This window comes from Ovis aries, chromosome 9, assembly GCF_016772045.2.
Source record: "Ovis aries strain OAR_USU_Benz2616 breed Rambouillet chromosome 9, ARS-UI_Ramb_v3.0, whole genome shotgun sequence".
NCBI lineage: Eukaryota > Metazoa > Chordata > Mammalia > Artiodactyla > Bovidae > Ovis > Ovis aries.
Genome location: NC_056062.1, coordinates 73,589,463 through 73,610,348, shown reverse-complemented (window position 1 = coordinate 73,610,348; position 20,886 = coordinate 73,589,463). Strand labels below are relative to the sequence as shown.

Genomic DNA, 20,886 nt, shown 5'->3' with positions numbered 1-20,886 from the left:
TTCCTTTCAGAATCCATTGAGAGAGTCATGACTGGTATTAAAAAAAAAAAAGGGAAACCAGAATAGGACAGAGTAGAAAATATCAAAGTGAATTGCACAGAGTAAAGGTAATTGATCTGTAAAGTATTATTTTAGTGTTGCATGTGTTCTTTAGGCTCACAGTGTAAAGTACATATTTTTACTGTGGATCATGGCCAAGAATGTTTCAAAGCTACTTCCTTTATTAGGATTTTGTGACTCACTTAATCATAGTACTTCCTGCCTCTTCCATCTCTTCTACCAGACCTACCTGGGGAAAGGTCTAAGAATAGTGTTCAGTGGCTAATTGATGTATTGTAGACATAATACATTTTCTTATTTGAAATATTTTAATCTTAATATTCTAATGTAATATTAAAATGTTTAATAATAAAAGATGTTTATCAGTTTTCATAATCAGTAACCAGGCAAAAAATATAATTACAATTGCAAGCCATAATGGAAACATGATTAACCTAACAAAACAAAATAATTACATACAATTTGCGGGGTCAAGCAGAGTGCTGTGATAAGTGGAAGTACATAGATGCACACGTTTTTATTTCCTCAGCCAGTCTATGTCTTTTGATTGGTGCATCTAATCTATTTGCATTTAAGGTAATTATCAATATATGTTATCCTATTACTGTTTTCTTAATTGTTTTGGCTTTATTTTCTGTAGGTAGAGCTTTTCCTTCTCTTCTTTTCTGCCTAGAGAAGTTCCTTTAGCATTTATTGTAAAGCTGGTTTGGTGATGCTGATTTCCTTCAGTTTTTGCTTGTCTGGAAAGCTTTTGATTTCACCATCAAATCTGAAGGAGAGTCTTACTGGGTAGAGTATTCTTGGTTATAGGTTTTTCTCTTTCATCACTTTAAATATGTCATGCTATTATTCCCTTCTGGCTTATAGAGTTTCTGTTGAGAAATCAGCTGATAGCCTGATGGGAGTTCCCTTGTATGTTATTTGTCATTTTTCCCTTGTTGCTTTTAATATTTTATCTTTGTCTTTAATTTTTATCAGTTTGATTACTGTGTGTCTTGGTATATTCCTCCTTGGGTTTATCCTGCTTGGGACTCTGTGCTTCTTGGACTTGGTTGATTATTTCCTTTCCTATTTTACTGAAGTTTTCAGCTAACTCTTCAAATGTTTTCTCAGGTTCTTTCTCTCTCTCTTCTGCTTCTGGGACTCCTATAATTCAAATATTCATGCGTTTAATGCTGTTCCAGAGGTCTCTCAGGCTGTCTCCATTTCTTTTCATTCTTTTTTCTATATTCTGTTTGGAGGCAGTGATTTCCACCATTCTGCCTCCCAGGTCATTTATCTGTGCTTCTCGCTATGGATGCCTTCTAGTGTAGTATTCATCACTGTTTCTTCTTTAGTTCTTGTAGATCTTTGGTAAACATTTCTTGTATCTTCTCAGTCTTTGCCTCCATTCTTTTTCTGAGATCCTGAATCATGGTCACTATCATTATTCTCAATTCTTTTTCTGGAAAGTTGACTCAATTCAGTTTAGTCACTCAGTTGTGTCTGACTCTTTGCGACCCCATGGTCTGTAGCCTGCCAAGCTTTCCTGTCCATCACCAACTCCTGGAGCTTGCTCAAACTCATGTCCATTGAGTTGGTCATGCCATCCAATCATCTCATCCTCTGTTGCCTTCTCCTTCTGTTTTCAATCTTTCCCAGCATCAGGATTTTTTTCTAATGAGTCAGTTCTTTGCATCAGGTGGCCAAAGTATTGGAGTTTCAGCTTCAGCATCAGTCCTTCCAGTGAATATTCAGGATTGATTTCTTTTATGATGGACTGGTTGGATCTTCTTGCAGTCCAAGGGACTCTTCAGCGTCTTCTCCAATACCACAGTTCAAAAACATCACTTCTTTGTGCTCAGCATTCTTTATGGTCCACCTCTAACATTCATACATGACTACTGGAAAAACCATAGCTTTGACTATACAGACCTTTGTCGCTAAAGTAATATCTTGGAAGGTTGCCTATCTCCACTTCATTTAGTTGTTTTTCTGGGGTTTTATCTTGTTCCTTCATTTGGGTCATAACTTTCTGCTTTCATCCCCATTAATTTTCTGTAATGTGGTTTCATTTTAGTCGCTGTGGGATTGAGGTTCTTTTTGCTTCTTCTGTCTGCCCTCTGATGGAGTCTAAGGGGCTTGTGTAAGCTTCCTGAAGGGAGGGACTGGTGGTGGGGAAACTGGGTTCTACTCTGGTGGGCAGGGCCTTGCTCAGTAAAGCTTTAATCTAATTACCTGCTGATGGGTGGAGTTGAGCTCCGTCCTTGGTAGTTTTATGTCCTGAGGCAAGCCAGCCCTGGGCTCTATGGTCAGGTTAATGGCAATCTCCAAGGGTGTTTACACCACAGGGGACCTTTCTAGACAGTTGCCGCAGTCCTCTCATCCCTGCAGTGAGCCTCTGCTGGCCCACGCCACCACAGGCGACCCTCCAACACTAGCAGGTAGTTTTGGTTCACTTTCCTGTGGAGTCACTGCTCCTTTCCTCTGAGACTTGGTGCGCACAAGGTTTTGTTTGTGCCCTCCAAGTCTGGAGTCCCTGTTTCCCCCAGTCCTGTGGAAATGTTATAATCAAATCCCACTGGGCTTCAAGGTCAGATTCCCTGGAGGTTCCTAGTCCCTTTGTCAGGTCCCCACATGGGAAGCCTGAAGTGGTTTTCCAAACCTTCACAACAGGAGAACTTCTTTGGTATTATTGTTCTCCAGTTAATGGGTCAGCCACTCGGCGGGTATGGGATTTGCTGTTTTTAAAGTTGCATGTTGTCAGCCATTTGTCCAGTTGCAGAGATGTGCAGTTTGATCTTTTCTAAGATCAACTGTGGAGAGTTTAAGCTTTCCCTGTCTTCCAGGTCCTGATCTGATTGATTTTATTTGACTGTTGCAGGTCTCTTGTTTCTGTGTAAATTCTTGAGAGACTGGGGTAGTAAATGCAAGGAAAAATGCATATGGCAGTCTCCTGAGCTATAAATTGTGAAATACCTAATGTTGTTAGAATCTTTAAGGTGACACAACTGCTTCCTTTTATTTATTTTTGGGAGATAGTGTATGTAGATATGAAGGTGGGGTAATTTACAGAACAGACCAGAATAGGAGGAAGGGAAGACAGACTGCAAACCTCCAGATAGAAATATGTGTTTTAAAATATTAAAGGCAAACCCCCAAAGATACCAACTTTATATATTTATATCTGAGCTTAGATGTCAGTATCCATAGTGAAATTTACCCCCCTGTATCATCTCAAGTTTCTTACAATTTTTAAGGAATTAATTTACTGTATGTCTTTATAAGGAAAAGAGACTATTGAAATGATAGGCAATATACATTAGAAATTTGAGGAAAATCTTGACTTATGGTATTTGAGACTAATTAAACATGAAGGGAATTGTTAAGTATGTGAACTAAATATTTCTTTTTAATAAATTCTAGTAATGTGGAGATTTTAAAATCTTCAGTTAGCTGTTTATTAGGAACACTTTCTCACAAGTAAAATTTTTTAGATTTATTACTTTGTTTTATATTCATTTCAATCTATTGGTAAAATAACTTTATGCTAAGTAATTATTCCAATTGTAACATGAGTTTGAGAGCTTCACTATGGAATTAAAAAACTCAATCACATCAAAAGTGAAAGTGAAGCCGCTTAGTCGTGTCCGACTCTTTGCGACCCCATGGACTGTAGCCTACCAGGCTCCTCTGTCCATGGGATTTTCCAGGCAATAGTGCTAGAGTGGATTGCCATTTCCTTCTCCAAGGGATCGTCCCGACACAGGGCTCAAACCCGGGTCTCCTCCATTGTAGACAGACACTTTACCGTCTGAGCCACCAGGGAAGTCACAGATATAGGTATATAATTATTCTGTTATATTGTGCAGCATTATACAATTGTTTCATTGTCTTTCCTAAAAGTATACTTTTTATGAGCTGATAAATCAAGTTGCAAATACATATTATGAAGGTGATTTCAGACTTGAAATTATGTAACATAAATATAAGCTGTTTAAGAGGCTAAACTGACTCAAAGTTAATTTGTGAAGTGAATAGCCAGAAGGTAGATTTACAACTGGGATAAAGAAGAGTTTTTTGTTTTTTAATAAATTGTAACATGTAAAATGTTTAAGATAGTAATTCCTTCTAGTTGCAAAAATATTTTCTTGTTAATTATGGATAAAACAGTATATTAAACATTTGCCTAAAGAAAAAGGATTATGTTTAATGGAAATATATCAACTATATATATTAAGGGAAAATTTTCTTCCAATTTCAGTTTGTGGGATATTTGAGAGGGTGTTTAGCTAGTTGAATGAAAAATTAACAGCAAATTAAATTATTGACTAGTTGTTGAAATTAGTTTGGTAAATGGTAAAGGGTAACCTTTAATTTATAATGAAGTCTCTGTTAAATTGAACTAGAATATAGTAGATAGTGCCTAGATATTTCTATTTAGTATAGCTTTAAAATTTTAATGATGAAATTCATTCAATGGATAGAAAAATACAAAATTTTGGGAAAGATATTGCTCTTAACTGGTAAGAGGATATCAGAGCAAATACCCTAATGGTGTTACAAATGCTGTACAAACCAATTTTGCTTGACTTACAAAGCATTGTAATAGCAGAAAAGTTGCATTAATTTCAATATTTTAAGAAGTATACAGTAGATTCATTCATTCATTCTTTATATCATTAAACCAAAATATATTAAATAGCAATAATTTAGAGTATTAGAGTATGAAACATGAACTATGAAAGTGTTGTTTTATCACCCTAGAATTGCAGCTTTGTGGAACAGGAGTAAGAACTTGTGATCCAAATGACTGCACTTATGCTAACTGACTCATCTAAGAAAATTGTACATTGGATTGGCTTTTGTTTTTGTTAGTGTGTGTTTGAAGCTGTCTGTTTTCCTTTGTAGGATTTATCTATAAGAAGGCCTTCTTGAGAAATTATTTGGGATATGGGTAGTTGTGTTTCAGAGCAAAAGGACAGCTCAAATTACTGCCATTCTTAACCCCATTCTTCCTTGTACTGACTCTGTCTCTTTTTGTAAAGCTTAGTGTGATTAAGATCTCTTTCAGGAGCAAATAAAGTGAGCCTGACACAATAAGCATGGAATCCTAGAGGACAAGACTGTTATTTTCTTTCAGCAGAGGATCTAATGAAATATAAGGAAAAGTTTCATTACATGGGAATCTAAGATGCTCCTGATACTTATCTTTTGCTCAAATCTTGAAATATATATTTATCTTAATTAATTCATGGAATAGATTGTTGAATTAAATAGTAAGATCTATGAAAATTGTGAACTTTAATGAATGACCAAAATGATAAGAACAAGTTATGATATATAAGGTGATATGTATGTTATGATATGTAAGATGAAAAGCATCAAAAAAAAGAAAATAGAGAATAAAAGGATGCTAAAACTCTAGGTTTAGAATAAATGAATATGAATGGAATATATTTCAGTCTCTTCAAACTAAATGCATTTTAGATATGATTATATTTTACAAAATAAACATATCCAGAAATATGTGTGCATGTGTGAATGTCCACACAGTGTTGAAAGAGTCAGCAGTTCAGTCGAGTTTCTTACAGATGATTGTAAAAGCCACTTTATTTCAGCATATCCTATACTATATATGTTGAGAGTTTTTTAAAGGAAAAGTTATTTCCCGTGGGACCATTTCGCTTTGCTTTTTTATTAAGGATATCTAGGTTTTGACCTGAAATTTGTGCCTTGTATCCTATTCTTTGAGATACTGAAAGGGGCCTGACTCTCTAAATTTTACTGAGGAAATAGGAAATGTGTTTCGAATTGTAAACTTTATGTATTTTCTCAAAGAAGTAATGTTATTCGGAGAAGGAAATAGCACCCCACTCCAGTACTCTTGTCTGGAAAATCCCATAGAAGGAGAAGCCTGGTTGCTGCAGTCTATGGGGTCGCTGAGGGTCGGACATGACTGAGCAACTTCACTTTCACTTTTCACTTTCATGCATTGGAGAAGGACATGGCAACTCACTCCAGTGTTCTTGCCTGGAGAATCCCAGGGACAGGGGAGCCTGGTGGGCTGCAGTCTATGGGGTCATACAGAATCGGACACTACTGAAATGCCTTAGCAGCAGCAGTAATGTTATTCAGTTCAGTTCAGTCACTCAGTCATGACTGACTCTTTGCAATCCCATGAACTGCAGCACGCCAGGCCTCCCTGTCTATCACCAACTCCTGGAGTTTACCCAAATTCATGTCCATTGAGTTGGTGATGCCATCCAATCATCTCATCCTCTGTCATCCCCTTATTCTCCTGCCCTCAATCTTTCCTAGCATCAGGGTCTTTTCCAATGAGTCGATTCTTCACATCCGGTGGCCAAAGTATTGGAGTTTCAGCTTCAGCATCGGTCCTTCCAATGAACACCCAGGACTGATCTCCTTTAGGATGGACTGGTTGGATCTTCTTGCAGTCCAAGGGACTCTCCAGAGTCTTCTCCAAAACCACAGTTCCAAAAGCATCAATTCTTTGGCTCTCAGCTTTCTTTATAGTCCAACTCTCACATCCATACATGACTACTGGAAAAACCATAGCCTTAACTAGATGGATCTTTGTTGACAAACTAATGTCTCTGCTTTTGAATATGCTAACTAGGTTGGTCACAACTTTCCTTCCAAGGAGTAAGCATCTTTTAATTTCATGGCTGTAGTCACTATCTGCAGTGATTTTGGAGCCCCCCAAAAAAAGTCTGACACTGTTTCCACTGTTTCCCCACCTATTTGCCATGAAGTGATGGGACCAGATGCCATGATCTTCGTTTTCTGAATGTTGAGCTTTAAGCCAACTTTTTCACTCTCCTCTTTCACTTTCATCAAGAGGCTCTAGTTCCTCTTCACTTTCTGCCATAAGGATGGTGTCATCCGCATATCTGAGGTTTTTATATTTCTCCTGGCAATCATGATTCCAGCCTGTGCTTCCTCCAGCCCAGCATTTCTCATGATGTACTCTGCATATAAGTTAAATAAGCAGGGTGACAATATACAGCCTTGACATACTCCTTTTCCTATTTGGAACCAGTCTGTTGTTCCATGCCCATTCTAACTTTTACTTACTGACCTGCATACAGGTTTTCAAGAGACAGGTCAGGTGTTCTGGTATTCCCATCTCTTGAAGAATTTTCCACAGTTTATTGTGATCCACACAGTGAAAGGCTTTGGCATAGTCAATAAAGCAGAAATAGATGTTTTTCTGGAACTCTCTTGCTTTTTCCATGATCCAGCGGATGTTGGCAATTTGATCTCTGGTTCCTCTGCCTTTTCTAAAACCAGCTTGAACATCTGGAAGTTCATGGTTCACGTATTGCTGAAGCCTGGCTTGGAGAATTTTGAGCATTACTTTACTAGTGTGTGGGATGAGTGCAATTGTGCGGTAGTTTGAGCATTCTTTGGCATTGCCTTTCTTTGGGATTGGAATGAAAATTGGCCTTTTCCAGCCCTGTGGCCACTGCTGAGTTTTCCAAATTTGCTGACCTACTGAGTACAGCACTTTCACAGCATTATCTTTTAGAATTTGAAATAGCTCCACTGGAATTCCATCACCTCTACTAGCTTTGTTCGTAGTGATGCTTTCTAAGGCCCACTTGACTTCACATTCCAGGATGTTTGGCTCTAGGTGAGTGATCACACCATCATGATTATCTGGGTTGTGAAGATCGTTTTTGTACAGTGCTTCTGTGTATGACAATAAATTGTTATCTTTTTATTTGTTTGATTCAGCAAATTTAAGGAACCAGTTCCAGCCACTAAGCTAGGTACTTGGATCCTGTGGCATAAAAAGCATATGACTATTTTGCTTTTGTTTTAATCTGGGAAATTTTTAAAATTTCACCTTTATTTTTTTCAGAATAATTTCTTTGGATATAGAATTCCTGGTTGACAAAATCTCTCCCCCTTTTTCAGTGCTTTGTATGTCATTGAATTTTTTTCTGGTGATAAGAGTCTTACCTTCTTTTTGGTCACTCCTGTGTCTGCATAGTCTAACTGTCAGCTAGAGATTTGAACAGAAATTTTCCTCAATATAGTCAGGCTTTCACTCTCTGCTGATCAATCTGTGTGTGTTGGGGGGGACATATTCAGAGTTCAGCCAGTTTTCAAGTCACTTGCTTGGATTTTATTTTCTACTAAAATCTCTCCAGATCTATCCAGAACTTGGTATAATTTCCTTATCAGTGTGATATGTATGGATTTTATGAAGCTTTTTTCTGTGATTGTCTGATTTCCCGGGTCTCCCTATCTGCCATTCACCTTATATACGACTGCAGTCTTAACCTAGTAAAGGTTCTGGTTGTTGTTTTATTGGGTTTACTTCTTTTAGCAGACAGAGCCACAGCTTTTTACCCCACCCCAAATCAAGCTGCAAAGCTGCTGGTAACAAAGCTGCTAATTTTCCCAGCCAGCCTTTCACTGCTAAAGCTATTCATCCTTTCTGTGTATGCATGCTCATTTGGGTTCGACTTTGAGACTCCATGGACTGTAGCCTTCCAGAGTCCTCTGTCCATGGGATTCTCCAGACAAAAATACTGAAGTGGGTTGTCATTTCTTCCTCCAATGGATCTTCCTGACCCAGAGGTTGTAACACTGTCTCTTGCATCTCCTGCATTGACCGGCGGATTCTTTACTACTAGACCACCTGGGCAAATACACTATACCAGAAGGGGGCTGTGGGGGCAACCCCAGGCGAGAAGGTAATGGGCTTCTGTTATTATCTGAAACTGTATCATTTTTTTCAGTTTTTTAATGAGCCTTTGATTTCCATAGCCATGCATTTGTTGTTTTTGACAATTTCATCCTGGTTTCTACTTGAATTTTTGTGAGGGAACTAGTTGACACTTCAAACCACTAAGCCAGAAGTTCCCCCCATTATCATGATTTTGTGAATCTGGAATTCAGGCAGGGTTCAGCTGTATAATTTTATTCTTCATAGAGTGCTATGTGGAATAAAGTAAAAAAAGCTGTAATAATTTTTTGTATGGCAACAGATGGTATCTAGACTTACAGTGTTGATCATTTTGTAATGTATAAAAATATTAAATCCCTGAGTTGTACACCTAAAATTCATACAGTATAGCAAGTCAATTATATTTCAATAAAATACAAAATGAAATAAGATATAGGAACTTAATGTGTTAAAAAATAAAGGTGACTCATCTTGCATCCTTATTTTTTATTTAATCTTTACCAGTTAGGGAGGATATTTTCAGAGACTTCCAGTTGGCCTATAATGACAGTCCTTAATCCCACAGGCCAAGGAATCTTAGTTCTTCCAAATGCCAGATCTGTCCATTTGAGGACTGCTATAGTGACCACTGTTGTTGTTTGGTTGCTAAGTCGTGTCCGACTCATTGCAACCCCACGGGCTGTAGCCCACCAGGTTCCTCTGTCCGTGGGATTTCCCAGGCAAGAATACTGCAGTGGTTACCATCTCCTGCTTCAAGGGATCTTCCCAACACACAGATCGAACCCATGTCTCCTGCACTGGCAGCTGGTACCTCTGTTAGAACTTGATAAATTAGTAACAATACCTGTGAGGCAATAAGGGCAGGAAGATAATGGAAGAGAAATTAAACTCTGAGCAGATAAACCTCCTCCAAACCCACTGGAGTTTGAAGCAGGTATAGATCTGTAAGGATGACCTAGCTGAGGCAGGAGCCAGGAGGGCTCCCCACATAGCTGCTCCCTGGGGAGGGAACATAACTTCTTACATAAAGGACTCTGCCGTGAGCACTGAATATGCAACACTTGAGGCAGTTTGAGGAGTGAGTGCAGTTCTGAGGGGTTCATATGGATAATATTCAAAAACATCCAATAAGATTTTGTTCTGAGTATTGCCTCCTTGTTTTTATGAGAGAGATATAACAATTTTAAGCATCCTGTGCTTAAATAACCTCTGGAAACTGAGGGAAACTTTTCTAGAAGCCTTGTCTGTATACTTCATATGTTTTTTTTTTTTGCCATAATTGTTACTCACGCAGTTCCCAGTTAATCATTGACAGTAGTGTTGAAATTATCAAGATTGGCTTAAAGTTCACAGTTCTAAGGGGACAGAAAGTGATTGTTGGAGAGAGGGCCAATTATGCCTGCCAAAAGTATTTATTGTAAGGGTTATACTAGTGCAAAACTGGGGGGAAAAAAGCCAGCTCTCCAGAAATAAAGTGCTGGAGTTGCTTGGTACCAACTTGTAAGAGCCAATTGTTTGCATCTCATCCCACATGGTATTGGTAGGTCAAAACTGGCTTAAGTATTTGCCTCATGGAAATAGACAGATGTTACAAAAGAAGTCTTGTTTTCACCCTGGGAAGCAGGTTGTTAAATTTAATTACCATATCACTGAAATCTATTTGAAATTTGGATAATTATGGAGATTATGGTAACAAAACTATCCAGGCAATAATGTAAACTTCTGTAAACAGAAGCTGAATTGAAAGTTTTGTCTGCTGTGTTAAAATGACATATGCGTGTGGAACTAGAAAGAAGTAAGGGTAAATTAAAAGTTTAGGGGAATAGTTTGTAAAAAAAAATTAATGTAGAATTTTAATAATAATACTGGTTAAAATCTGATTCAAATATCTACAAATATATACAGTAATAATGCTTTTTAGGTATGCTTAATAAAAATGTTTCCTTTTCTGCTCAATTATTAAAAACTGAAATGAATGTATTTGTGATGTTAATATTACCAAACTGCTATATTGGAATACATTCATTAGTAGTGAAAATGTATCCCATTCTTAAATAAGACAACTTTGATTTTGAATTGCAGGCCAGGCAAATATATTCAAACATAGGTAGCATGTTCTGACCATTGTTAATTTCTGTGTCATGATTGAGAAGGTTGACATTCACTTTGACAGATTTATTTTAATGAAGTACTAAACAAAAACTAAATGCTTAGTAAATTGTTGTTTTTGTTATTCATTCGCTGAAGTCGTGTCCAACTCTTTGCGACCCCATGATCTCCATGCTGTCCAGGGACTCTTCATATGAAATACACTTCAATATGAAAAAAATGTATTTCATGCCTGTTGTGTGCCTGTTGCTGTGCTAAGTGCTACGTGTAAGATAATACAGTATGACCCCTGCTCAAGAGATAAGCATGTAAGCAAATGAGGAATATGGTATGATATATATGAAATAATTCAATATGAGATATTGATATAATTTAGAGAAGGAAGAGATAATTCTAACTTGACTTATTAGGAAGGACTTTACAAAAGAGTTTCTATGTACATTGAGTTTTGAAAGTTGAATAGAATTTTCCAGCAGAACAAAGAAGGTATTGGATGGGGACAGGTTGTCATTCTATACATTTGACTTCACCCATTATGTCAGTAAAAACAGTTTTTATGGAGTACTTACTATTTGCTAGACATTACTTGACACTGGAGGGGGCCAAAGATGAGAAAAGCTCCTTAAGAAATTCATTAGGCTTTGAAGAGCTAGTGTGGGTGATGGATTTATTAATTATCCTTTTTTTTTTTTTTTAAATAGAGAAGCAATGTGGTATATTGGAACAGTGAGTTGAAAATACACACACCCATTTCTTTTCCAGGCTTTGCCAGCGATTCCGTTGTAATCATTGAAAGGTTATTTGATTTTCTGGTCTTTTATTCCCTCTTAAAAATAAAGAAAATAGACTCAGTGTTTTAAAAACTATGCCAATAGAGCACCAGATTTGTGTGGTAGCATTTCCGGAACTGCTGAAGAGGATCAGAGGGCACTTGCACATGAGTGAGCATCTGGGATCTCAGATTATGCTCTTAGTCACTTTTGTATTTGGCAGTTCTGTTAGGAAAGAGACTCTACTGCATAAAGAAGTGTGAAAATGATGACCTGATATTTCAGTTCGTCAACTAATTTATTCAACTAATTTTTATGTTCCAGGCACTTCTACGTATGCCAGAGGCTACAACAGTTAAACAAAAAATAGGCAGATTACCTGAGGTTGAAGAGTAGCAAGAGGCCAGATCATGTAGGGCTTTGTATATCATTTCAAGAACCTTGGCTTTCATTCTAACTGAGCTGAGAAGCCAAATGATCTGATTTATCTTTTGAGGATTACTCTTGATGCTGTTTTGTAAACAGAGTTGAGAAGAGCAAAGATGAATCTAAGGAGACCAGTTAGGTTACCAATTGCTAATGAGAGGTGATGGCTGTTCATACCACTGTGGTAGTAGTGGAAGTGAAGAGAGGCAGTCAGATTTTGGATGTATTTTGGAAGTACAGGCACCAGAGTTTTCTGGTAGTTTAGAGGTGGGCTGCTGTCTATAGGGTCGCACAGAGTCGGACACGACTGAAGTGACTTAGCAGCAGCAGCAGCAGTAACCGTAAGAAAGTAAGTTACGATTACTTCAGAGATTTTTGCCTAAGCAAGTTGAAGGAAAGAGTTGCCATTAATTAACATAAGGAAATTACAGCAGACAGATTTTGGGGGATGGGCAGGGAGGATCAGCTGTCTAGTTTCCTACATATTAAATTTGATTTTCCTATTAGGTATTTAATGGAGATGGTGAATAACCTAGTATATATTCTAATCTGGAGTTAGATTTGGGGTACATACATTTGAAGATCATCAGTGTATGTGTGATGGGCTTTCCTGGTAGCTTAGCTGGTAAAGTATCCACCTGCAATGCAGATCAAACCGGGTTCAGTCCCTGGGTCAGGTCATAATGCTTTCTTTTGGTAGCTATATTTCTCTCTTTTCCTTCTTATTTAACACAGTAAGTGAGATTTATATTAATAAGATACAAGTTAAAATTATTCTAATTTAAAATGTACTCTATCACAAACTTAGTGGCTTTCAAGCTCATATTTAGCACTTTACAATTTTTGTTGTTCAGGGATCTTAGCATGGCTTCACTAAGTATTTTTCTTAGGGTCTCAAGCTCCAATCAGGTTGCTGGCTGGGCTGTGTTCCTAGAGGCTTGATGAGGGGAGAATCTAACTTCAGATTCAATGAGATTCGTTGGCAAAATTCATTTCTTGGTGACTGGAAGCCACTTGAAGTTTCCAGATGGTGCCCATGGTTACTAAAGGTTGCCTGCTATTCCTTGCCATGTGGGTTTTTCATCATGACTGCTTACTTCACTGAACAGGCAAAGGGAGTCTTAGAGCAAGTTGACTTTAGACAGATATTTTACTGATATCATACGAGTGACATACTACCACTTAGCCATTCCAGCACCTTGATTAGGAGCAAGTCACGGATCTGTACAAAGACATGAGGTGGGATTATGGGTACCACCTTAGACTCAGTTCTCCACACTCACCCAATAGTTGTCTCTGAGGTAACTCCATGGAGCATGAAAACCATTGCCTTCAATAATATCCTCTATGTATAACTTTTTTTTTTTAATTTGGGCTATTGTTCAGTCGCTCAGTCGTTGTCTGACTCTTTGTGACCCCATGGACTGTGGCACACCAGGCTTCCCTGTCCTTCACCATCTCCCAGAGCTTGCTCAAATTCATGTCCATTGAGTTGGTGATGCCATCCAACCATTTCATCCTCTGTTGTCCCCTTCTCCTCCTGCCTTCAATCTTGCCTGGCATCAGAGTCTTTTCTAATGAGTTGGTTCTTCACATCAGGAGGCCAAAGTTTTTGAGCTTCAGCTTCAGCATCAGTCCTTCTAATGAATGTTCAGGATTGATTTCCTTTAGGCTTGATCTTACAGTCCAAGGGACTCTCAAAAGTCTTCTCCAACACCACAGTTCAAAAGCATCCATTCTTCGATGTCAGCCTTTATGATAGGTCCAACTCTCAAACCCATACGTGACTACTGGAAAAACCATAGCTTTGACTGGATGGATCTTTGTTAGCAAAGTAATGTCTCTTACTTTTAATATGCTGTCTAGGTTTGTCAAAGCTTTTCTTCCAAGGAGCAAGCGTCTTTTAATTTCGTGACTGCCGTCACCATCCTCAGTGATTTTGGAGCCCAAGAAAGTGAAGTCTCTCATTGTTTCCCATCTATTTGCCGTGAAATGATGGGACCAGATGCCATTATCTTTGTTTTTTGAATGTTGAGTTTTAAGCTAGCTTTTTCACTCTCCCTTTTTACCTTCTTCAAGAGGTTCTTTACTTCCTCTTCACTTTCAGCCCTAAGGGTGGTGTTATCTGCATATCTGAGGTTATTGATATTTCTCTCAGCAACCTTGATTCCAGCTTGTGTGCTTCATCCAGCCCAGCAAAATTTCATGTGATATATTCTGCATATGAGTTAAATAAGCAGGGTGAAAATATACTGCCTGGTAATATATATAGCCTTGTAATAACTTGGGCTATTAGTCTCCCTTAATAAGGACAATTTTGCTTGGAGAACATAAGTCTTATCAGTTTTAATGGCAATCTTGGGAAAAATGACCCTCCAGGATGGTTTCAGCATTATGGATCAAAATATAGTTCTTGTAACACTTGTCCTGTGAGAGAAGTTAGTGTTCCAATTAAGTCTGTGGAAGCTGTATGTTAACATAATTCTTGTAAAGAGGCATATTGTCATTACTATAGGGAAAAATCTGCACTCAAAACATCTATTTAAATACATTTGATCCAGAGTTTTCTAAGCTTATTTGACTAAAGGACCTGTATATCACTCAAGCCTATTAACATTTACAGAAGCAGTGTTTCTTATTGGAAAATGCCAACACAGCCTGACAAGCTGAGGAAGAAAGTAAAATAACGAGAAGAAAAATGAGAGGAAAAATAAAAGGGCCATAGATAAATTTCCCTTTCTATTTAGAATGAAAGTTATGGTTATTTTACTTTCATAATGATGAAGATGGTTATGATATCATCAACACTGGGATGACTCTATAATTTGCCAAGCATTTTCACAGTCATTATCTTACTTAAGCCTCTCAACAATCTGTAAGATGTCACAATTAATCTCTTTTTATACAAACGAGTAAATGAGGCCTAATGTATTATGTGACTTGCCCAAGTCATAAAATTAATAAGGAGTGGAGCCAATAGTTTAATGTAGGTTTTGTGGCTCCAACTATAAAACTCTTTCTTTTACAACATGCTGTGATTTTATAAACATGATTAAGTTAAAATGAAGATGTTGAAGACTACCTTTGTATAGTATGTGATTTAATTGAAAACATTTATTAACATAAGAAAATTATTAACGTAAGCAAATGAAAAACTGTGACATAAAATAGTTTATGAACTCTTGTTTTCATGTAGTGACTGTAGGAAAAATAGTACAAATAGGATATCTGAACTGTTTTTCCTCTGTGCATCAAACACACACACAACAGAAACATGTGCTATTGGGTTAGTTTATGTTTTGCAGTAGAGATATTTGAAGGAGAAAATCTTAGCATGCAATGTGAATCTTTCGATTAGTTTTCACCAGGTTTTATATTTAAATATGTTTAATTCAAACTAATAGAATCATTGACTATTGGAGTTCAGTAGGACTCAGTTCTCTTTTTAAATGTTTATTTATTTTTTTATTGCACTATGCCTTTGCTGCTACACATGGTCTTTCTCTAGTTAAGGCCACTGGGGGCCGCCCTAGTTGCTGTGTGCGGGCTGCTCATTGCGCGGCTTCGCTCCACGCGGAGCGCTGACTCCAGGGTGCGTGGCCTTCAGTAGCTGCAGCTCGTGGGCTCTGACGTGCAGGCCCAGCAGTCGTGGCACCTGTGCTTTGATGCTCTGGGGCATGTATAATCTTCCTGGATCGAGCACATGCTCCCTGCATTGGCAGGTGAGTTCTTATCCGCTGTACCACCAGGAAAGTCCTCGTGCTCTCTTAATGTAACTTTCTAAAGCACTGATTCCTCTTCTACATCATGCTGACATGTGGCACTCCAGCTTTTCTTTAAATTCTGCCGGTGATGGAATTATCAATACCTGTGAAGGCAGCAACACCTTATTTTTAACTTTTAATTTTGAAATAATTATAGATATGCAGATAGTTGCATAGAGATCCCATGTGCCCTTTACCTAGTTTTCCCCAAAGGTTACATTTTATATAATGCTATTGTGCGTAGAATATCAAAGCAGGAAAGTGACATTGGAACAATGTGTTTGTATAGGTTTGTGACATCTTATCGCATACATGGATTTGTGTGAGCACTACTGTTATAAAGCTACTGTACCATCACAGAGATCTTCCTTATGCTGCCCCTTTATAGTAACAACCTTCCTCCCTCCCCCTCCTAGCCCTACCCTGTGCTGACCGCTAGTTCATTCTCCAGTTGTATTATTTATATTATATAAATGAAATCATGTGGTATGTGATTGCTTTTCACTCAGCATATTGCTCTTGAGGTGCATCTGTGTTGTATGATTCAATAGTTTTTTCCTCTTTATTCCTAAGTAAAATTCCATGGTATAGTTATACAACAATTATTTTTGAAAATATAAATTTATTTATTTTAATTAGAGGCTAATTACTTCACAATATTGTAATGGTTCCCCCATACATTGACATGGCCATTTGCCTATTAAAGGACATTTTGCTTGTTTCCACTTTTTCACTATTGCAAATAGAGATATTCTTTTTCATGAAATTTTTCTTCATATAAAGCACTTTGCCTTTTGCCTTTGAGTACAATATGATCTTAGCTCTAAGTTTTTGTTTTATGTCCTTTATTTATTTGAGCAAGTTCTCATTTCTTGTTTTCTGTTTTTCTTATTGTGATTTTTTTTCCTTCATCAATTAATAGGATCATGATTTTTCTTTAAACTTATATGACAGCTTACACTGATTTTTAATATTCAACCAGCCTTGCATGCCAGCAATAAGTCCCATGTGGTCAGAGTGTATAAATATTTTTATATATTGAAATTTGCTAATATTCTGTTAAGGATTTGTCTATATTCATGAAGAGATTGGTCTGCATTTTTCTTGTTTGCCTTTTTTTTTGTTTTGTTTCTTCCTTCTGTTTTTTAATTTTGTTTTCTTTTTCTTGCTATCTATAGATTATTTGAACTTTTTTAAAAAAATTGCATTTTAATTCATCTGTAATATTTTTCAGTGTATTTCTTTGCAAATAATTTTATTTAGTTGTTACTGTAGGTACTATGGGGCTTCCGTGGTGGCTCAGCTGGTAAAGAATCTGTGTATTACATATGTATAAGTTACATCCTGCTGCTGTTGACATTTTACTAGTCAGAGAGAAAAGTGGAAGCCTTACATACTTTAATTTTTGCCTTTCCCTTCTTATAATGTAATTATCTTACCTATTTCTTCTATGCATGTGGAAATGCATATCAGATGATGTATACTTCTTGTTTCAAACACCAACATAATTTGGAAAACTAAAGATGAGGGTAGCCTATTGTATTTACCCATAGTTTTGCTTACCGTGTTCTTTATTCCTTCTTGGTATTGTCAGGTTCCTTCTGTTTGTTTTGTTTTAGTTTCCACAGCTTCCTTTAGCTGTTCTTTTAGGGTAAGTTTGCTGGTGACACATTCTCTTCGTTTTCTTTTGTCTGAGGATGTCTTTATTTCTCATTCATTTCTGAAAGATATTTCACCATGTTTTGTATTCAGAGTTGACAATTCTTTTATTTCAACAATTGAAAAACGCTATGCCATTTCTTTCTGGCCTTGAAGGTTTCTGATGAGAAAATTTATCACTGTCTTTGGAATTGTTTTTCCCCCTTAGATAATGTGTTGTTTCTGTCTTGCTGGTTTAAAAAAAAAAAAAAAACCAGTTTGTTTTTAGTTTCTAGTTTGTTTATGATATATCTCTGCACAAATTTCTTTGCATATTTCTTGCTTGGGGACTTATGGAGTTTCTTGAATTAGTAGGTTTACATGTTTTACAAATTTGGGAAATTTTCATTCATAATTTCTTCAAATACTTTCCACCTCCATCTTTCTCCTACCCTGGAACTACGATGGCGTGAATCTTTCATTATTTTAATTATGTGATTATAAACCCTGAAGTCCCTGAGGCTCTGTTTATTTTATTTTTTACTCTACTGTTTTCTCTCTGTTTTTCAGATTGTGTAATTTCTGTTCTATTTTCAAGTTCACTGTTGTTCCTCTGTCCTTCCATTCTGCTGTTGAATCCATCCGTTTGATTTTTAAATTTCAGTCATTTTTCAAAACATTCTAAAATTTCCTCTTGGTCCTCTTGTCTTCCATGTCTTGTTCTAGAGCTAGAAAGTTAAACAATGCGTTTTTGTACTGCTGCTAAAGGAGGGACATTTTATTATCTTAGTTCTGCCCTTTGAAGCTAAATACAATAAGAATAGTAAGTGATGTGTTATTATCTAAATACTAGCAGTCCTGAGGATTATTTTCTATATGTTTTGCACTGATAACCTTATTTAATTCTTAAAGTAACACTAATATTTACTCATGTAAGAAATGTTTACTGATGGCTTACCATTTGTGACAATTTTTTTTTTTTAAGTCACATATTTTCAGTTTAGCTTCAAATGGTTACATGCCTGATTTCTTGGAAAAACTATTTCTGCAATTTCAGTAGTTTGCAGGCACAGGGAAAGAAGTGAGACTGCAAGCTGAATTCTCACATCTTCACATAAACCAGTCAAAAATGCTCATTTATGGCTTCTATCTTTATTCCAATTCAGAGATTTATCAGTGCTTTATTGTGGAACAATAATGTATTTTGAAAGAGTTATAAGTTTTCTGAGATTCAGATATGCTCAGGGTTTGGGGTAGCTGTAAACTCTTTAATTGTCTATTTGTGCCATGAAAAGGATTGGGAAGCACTTCTCTAGTTTACAGGCTGAAGAAAGGGTTCTTTTTCTGTACCAGTTGAGCTTTGGGCATGTTAGTACAGCTTTATCATTCTTTGCAAATAAACTTCTCAAAAAAATTGTCTCCTGTTGTTCTCCAACAGTGAGATCATAATCACCTGGTGGACTGTTAAAACAAAGGCTACAGAATTTCTTATTAAAACACCTACAGAATTTCTGATTAAATCTAGGTGGTACCCAAGAACTTGCATTTTTAACAAGTCCCTGGGCAATGTTGATTATGTTATTTTAAGGATTTTGTGAACCAGTCATCTACACAGAATTTTTCTACTCCATCTTTCTTTGATTCTTCAGTTACTTCAGTTTGGTTTCAATTTCATCCTTCTATACAGAGTGCTTTTTCTAACATCCTTCCTGATATTAATGTTGCCAAATCAAATGCATAATTTTCAGTTCCTTATCTTACCTGACATGTAGAAATCATTTTATTGCTGTTTTCTCCTCCTGTTTAAGAAACTCAGTTTTTATTTGGTCTGGAGACCTCTGCCTCCCTCCTTTTTTTCTATCTCTGCATGGTCTTTCTCAGTCTCTCTCTTTCCTTTATCTCGAATCAAACTCTGTTAGAATTCATTCTGGGTCCTCTTCATATCTTATTTTACCCTCTCTTCCTAAATGATCTAGTTATTTCTGGATCAAATGATCTAATAATTCCCAATTTATGTCTCCAGCTCAGATTTTCCTTTTAAGCTTTATTATAATTTAACTAATGGAATTCCTGAATAACTTATAGGTATTTGGAATAATACCTAAATGCATATTTTATCATTTTAATGTATATGAATCTTAAAGATTCCATGAAATAAAGTAACTCTTTTCTTTCCCTTCACTAAAAACTACTTCTCCCTCTTGTAAATGGTCTTTACTTCCATTTAGTTGTTAATGTCAGAAACCTGAGGGTTATCCTTGATGCATGTTTTGCTTAACACTCTCATTTATACCCCTAAAGCATCTCTCAGTTTCCTCTTTACTTACCATGTCTGATACTATCACCTGTGTTCAAGTCATAATCACCTGTTGTGAGTTATTACAACTGTCTTTTAACTCATGGTGTCTTCCAATCCAATCTCTCTTTAGTACTTAGATTCATCTTTTTAAAATGTAAATCAGATCATGTCACCATCTTGCTTAAAGTCCTTCAGTGAATGAAATTCGTAATCTTCAATATGGTGTGAGAAGGCCTCTCTAAGCTGATTTGTGTTGCCTCTCCAGTCTCGGCACCGTATTCTCCCTCATTCTTTTTGGTTCAGACACACTGGTGTTCCATCACTGTTCTGTACAGTGCCATCTTGTTACTTCTTCCTGGAATGCTTTCCTTTGCTTTCCATCTGCCTGTATCTTTATCTGTCCTTTATAGGTCACATATTTCAGTTCTCAAACATCACTCCTTTAGAGGTGTTTGCTGACCCCAAAATCTAAATTAACTGTTATTGTACTCTTTCAGTGTTTTGCACATCTTATATGACACTGATGATTTATTTATGTTTATCTCTATTCTGCTGAATGTCTCATTGTTTTACCCCTTACCTTAAGGTTTAGCAGAATGCACAGCAATATGAAGGTGTTTAGTAAGTATTTTTAAATAAATGAAAATATGTATAGAGCTTAACAAGATGTACACAGATAGATGAAAAAGTTCTTTTCCAAAGGTAAGACAAATCAGGAGCACATAAGTTTGAGAAATGGATATTTATTGTGAGTTGCCAATTACATAAATTATCTGAAAAATTATTTGAGTAGAAAATTTATTTTTAGGAGAATGCAATTTCTGAAAAAAACTTGAAAAATTGCTTCAAAATGATATCAAGTAATTCATGATATTTAAGGGAAGTTTATATTTACTAACAGAAGTTGAGTGAACCTGTTTTGTCATTTTCATATAGATTTAATCTTTTGTGTAACCAATTCTTTTTTTTTTAATCACTTGAAATTTGTAGGAGGTTTCAGCATTAAAGAATATCATACTATATTCCAGAAACATTTAATTACTTCATTTTTCATTATAGTGGTTATTAGCAATCCACTGTTTAATTTTTAAAATGCTTCTTAATCTTTGGAGAACAAAC

At 36.5% G+C, this 20,886-nt stretch overlaps 1 protein-coding gene across 49 annotated transcripts in view; it reads left to right on the top strand.

Annotated features, from left to right (window-relative positions):
* RIMS2 (regulating synaptic membrane exocytosis 2) overlaps positions 1-20,886 on the top strand; it is a 601,609-nt gene that overhangs the window by 276,241 nt on the left and 304,482 nt on the right. The gene's annotated exons all lie outside the window — the stretch shown is intronic.